Below are 4,987 nucleotides of genomic sequence, written 5' to 3'. Positions count from 1 at the left end.
AAAGCACGAACAGAAATTCTATTTTCTTTCTCTTTCTTCCTTCCTTCCTTCCTTTCTTTCTTTCTTTCTTTCTTTCTTTCTTTCTTTCTTTCTTTCTTTCTTTCTTTCTTTCTCCCTTCCTTCCTTTCTTTCTTTCCTTTCACTCTTATGATTTTTTTTTAATGAAGACACTTTGCAGTCTGAATCTTTTATTTCTTTTTTGTACATTGGGCCATGAATGGTATGGAATGGGCTAAAACAGTCCGTGAGTCCTCACAAAATGTGCTTCTCTGGGAGGTGCAGCCTGGTTCTTCAGCCGAATCTAGGGACCCTTCTCTTTGGCTTCCATTTTCTTCTGATCATTCTCCTTCACCTGCTTCAGGAAGCTGTCTCTGCTCTTTGAGTGCTTGATGTAATCAGTCTTCACATTGATCCTCTGGGCCAGAATCTTGCCCTTAACTTGCTTGTTGACAATGTTGCCCATGGCACTCTGGGTGACATTGTAGACCCTTCCGGTTTTGCCGTGGTAACACTTATGGAGCATTCCTTTTTGACCAATGCCCATTCACTTGATGTTTACAATATCATCCGTCTTGTAGATTCGCAGGTATGTGGCCAAAGGAACAACTCCACGTTTCCTAAAAGGCCTAGAAAACATATATTGCATGCCTCTTCTCTTTCCCTTTGTGTGCATCATTTTGGTGAGTTTACTGGAAGATGGCTGCTGAGGCCTCAATTGTCTTTCAAATGCAGTGAGCCATTTGTTGTTGTTGTTATTGTGTAATTTTGTTTTTATTAGATATTTTATTCACATTTCAAATGTTGCCTGCTTTCTTGGTTTCCCCTCGCCAAACCCCTCATCCCATTCTTCCTACCCCTGATCACCAACCCAACCACTCCTTCTTCCCTGTCCTAGCATTCCCCTATACTATCGAGCCTTCACAGGACCAAGGGCCTCTCCTCACATTGATGACCAATTAGGCCATCCTTTGCTACATATGCGACTGGAGTCATGGGTCCCTCCATGTGTACTCTTTGGTTAATGGTTTAGTCCCTGGGAGTTTTGGGGATATTGGTTGGTTTATATTGTTGATCCTCCTATGGGGCTGCAAACCCCTTCAGCTCCTTGGGTCCTTTCTCTAGCTCCTCCATTGGGGACCCTGTGCTCAGTCTAATGGTTGGCTGAGAGCATCTCCCTTTGTATTTGTCAAGCACTGGCAGAGTCTCTCAGGAGACAGCTATATCCGGGTCCTGTCAGCAAGCTCTTGTTGGCGTCCACAATAGTGTATGGGTTTAGTTACTGTAAATGGGATGGATCCTCAGGTGGGGCAGTCTCTGGATGGTCATTCCTTCAGTCTCTGCTCCACACTTTGTCTCTGTATCTTTTCAAATTGGTATTTTGTTCTCCCTCCTAAGAAGGACTAAAGTATCCACGCTTCGGTCTTCCTTCTTCTTGAGCTTCATGTGGTCTGCAAATTTTATCTTGAGTATTCTGAACTTTTCAGCTAATCTCCACAAACACAAACAAACAAATATAAAAAGTATCGTAGAGATACAGGTCTGACTGTACTTCCTCATTGTTAAATCTCAGATCAACTTGAAACCAGTGTAAAAATGACATTGAAGTGTTGCTTCACTCATAAATTTGCCTCATGTCTCAGACTATGGAAGTAAGTTTCATGGTCAGAAACTCAGGACTAATTATCATTGTGATTTTAGACAAGTCTGGACTAGCTATGGCACTCCTCTCTACTTCAAGTCAATTTACACCTAAAATGAAAAGTAATAGGAGCAACTGATGGAGAGAATGCTGTGAGGAATACGGTGGGTGAAGCTATTGTGGGTACCTAGTGCCAGTAATCTTATTAAAATTGTAAATGAATATAAGATATACAGTGCATATGTATTTATTTCAGAATAACAGTTCTGATGGCTCATAACAAACTTAGGATCCCAGAGCCTCGTGTCAGTAGAACTTTGCAATATGCTATGACAGTCGATTCCTGGGTATAAGCTCCTACTTAGAGAGTTTACATTTTCTCTCTAAGAAAGAAACAAGATGGAAGAAGCAGCAAGAACAAACCCCAGCCAGACTAAACTTGCACACCTTTGAATACCCGTGTTCAGTGCTAATGTCCCCTGCCCAAAAGAAAGGCTGAAGGCGACACTAAAGGAGACAAAGCCAAGGTGAAGAATGGGCCACAGAGAAGATCTAGCTACAAGGTTGTCTGCCAAATCTGCCCCTACAAAGCTAGAGCCCAAGCCTAAAAAGGTCCCTGCAAAGAAGGGAGAGAAGGTACCCAAGGAGAAGAGAGGGAAAGTAGACATCAGTAAGGATGAGAACAATCCTGCCAAAACAGACCAGGCACAGAAAGATGAAGGTGCTGAGGCTGCCAAGTGACATGTGTGCATTTTTGATAACTGTGTACTTCAGATGACTGTACTGTTTGAAATACTATTTTTGTGTGTGTGGTTTTTTTTTGAGACAGGGTTTGAAATACTATTTTTATCAAGTTTTATAAAAATGCAGAATGTTGTTTTACTTTTTTAAAACTATATTGTTAGCACACAGAACACTTCATTGTTGGGGAGTGGGGGGATCATGTGTCACTAACAAAATCTTTACCAAGCTGGATTGAGGACAGAACACTGTTGGGAGCCGCGCCCACATTCGCCGTTACAAGATGGCGCTGACAGCTGTGTTCTAAGTGGTAAACAAATAATCTGCGCATATGCCGAGGGTGGTTCTCCACTCCATGTGCTCTGCCTTCCCCGTGACGTCAACTCGGCCGATGGGCTGCAGCCAATCAGGGAGTGACACGTCCTAGGCGAAATATAACTCTCCTAAAAAAGGGACGGGGTTTCGTTTTCTCTCTCTCTTGCTTCTTGCACTCCTGCTCCTGAAGATGTAAGCAATAAAGTTTTGCCACAGAAGATTCTGGTCTGTGGTGTTCTTCCTGGCCGGGCGTGAGAACGCGTCTAATAACAATTGGTGCCGAATTCCGGGACGAGAAAAAACTCGGGACGAGAGTTTACCATCACCGGTACAAGGAAGATCCCTCATTCCAGAACCAGAACTGCGGGTCGCGGTAATAAAGGTTCCCGTAAAGCAGACTGTTAAGAAGGATTCAACTGTATGAATTCAGAACTTTTCAGCTGGGGAACGAGAGTACCAGTGAGTACAGCTTTACGAGGTAAGCCTGGCCTTGAACTTTCTAAGGAAATTCAAGACAGTCTATCAGAAGTAAAGTGGAAAATGTTTGGCCTTGAATTTTTTCTAGTGTTAGAAGCCCTTTTGTTCCTTTTCACATGTTATCAAGTGGTTAAGGCAGGGCGGATTCTAGATGAAATTCAGGACAATCTATCAGAAGTAAAGCGGGGAGAGAGAGTAGGAACAAAGAGGAAATATGGTACACAAAATAAGTATACAGGCCTTTCCAAGGGTCTTGAACCCGAGGAAAAGTTAAGGTTAGGTAGGAATACCTGGAGAGAGATTAGAAGAAAAAGAGGAAAAAGGGAAAAGAAGAAAGATCAATTAGCGGAGGTCTCTAGGAAAAGGAGCCTGTGCTCATCGCTGGATGGGCTCGGGGAGCCAGCTCTTGGTAGCTCTGAATCAGATGATGAATTCTCCTCTGAAGAAACAGACTGGGAGGAAGAAGCAGCTCATTATGAGAAAAAAGGGTACCAGCCAGGTAAAGTGCTAGCTAATCAGTTAAGGAAGCCAAAAGCGGCTGGCGAAGGCCAGTTTGCTGATTGGCCTCAGGGCAGTCGGCTTCAAGGTCCGCCCTATGCGGAGTCCCCGCCCTGCGTAGTGCGTCAGCCCTGCGCAGAGAGGCAGTGCGCAGACTCATTCATTCCCAGAGAGGAACAAAGGAAAATACAACAGGCATTTCCGGTCTTTGAAGGAGCCGAGGGTGGGCGTGTCCACGCTCCGGTAGAATACTTACAAATTAAAGAAATTGCCGAGTCGGTCCGTAAATACGGAACCAATGCTAATTTTACCTTGGTGCAGTTAGACAGGCTTGCCGGCATGGCACTAACTCCTGCCGACTGGCAAACGGTTGTAAAAGCCGCTCTCCCTAGTATGGGCAAATATATGGAATGGAGAGCGCTTTGGCACGAAGCTGCACAAGCGCAGGCCCGAGCAAACGCAGCTGCTTTGACTCCAGAGCAGAGAGATTGGACTTTTGACTTGTTAACGGGTCAGGGAGCTTATTCTGCTGATCAAACAAACTACCATTGGGGAGCTTATGCCCAAGTTTCCTCCACGGCTATTAGGGCCTGGAAGGCGCTCTCCCGAGCAGGTGAAACCACTGGTCAATTAACAAAAGTTGTCCAGGGACCTCAGGAGTCCTTCTCAGATTTTGTGGCCAGAATGACAGAGGCAGCAGAGCGTATTTTTGGAGATTCAGAGCAAGCCGCGCCTCTGGTAGAACAGCTAATCTATGAGCAAGCCACAAAGGAGTGCCGAGCGGCCATAGCCCCAAGAAAGAACAAAGGCTTACAAGACTGGCTCAGGGTCTGTCGAGAGCTTGGGGGACCTCTCACCAATGCAGGCTTAGCGGCCGCCATCCTCCAATCTCAGAACCGCTCCATGAGCAGAAATGATCAGAGGACATGTTTTAATTGCGGAAAGCCTGGGCATTTTAAGAAAGATTGCAGAGCTCCAGATAAACAGGGAGGGACTCTCACTCTTTGCTCTAAGTGTGGCAAGGGTTATCATAGAGCTGACCAGTGTCGCTCTGTGAGGGATATAAAGGGCAGAGTCCTTCCCCCACCTGATAGTCAATCAACTGATGTGCCAAAAAACGGGTCATCGGGCCCTCGGTCCCAGGGCCCTCAAAGATATGGGAACCGGTTTGTCAGGACCCAGGAAGCAGTCAGAGAGGCGACCCAGGAAGACCCACAAGGGTGGACCTGCGTGCCGCCTCCGACTTCCTATTAATGCCTCAAATGAGTATTCAGCCGGTGCCGGTGGAGCCTATACCATCCTTGCCCCTGGGAACCA

The 4,987-nt window shown here is 45.8% G+C and overlaps 1 pseudogene; it reads left to right on the top strand.

Moving 5' to 3' along the window:
- The first annotated feature begins 2,115 nt into the window (after positions 1-2,115).
- On the top strand, positions 2,116-2,380 carry Gm40810 (annotated as a pseudogene).
- Positions 2,381-4,987: the final 2,607 nt, after the last annotated feature.

The sequence above is a fragment of the Mus musculus genome, chromosome 10, assembly GCF_000001635.26.
Source record: "Mus musculus strain C57BL/6J chromosome 10, GRCm38.p6 C57BL/6J".
Lineage (NCBI taxonomy): Eukaryota > Metazoa > Chordata > Mammalia > Rodentia > Muridae > Mus > Mus musculus.
This window is presented reverse-complemented; position numbering and strand designations above follow the sequence as displayed.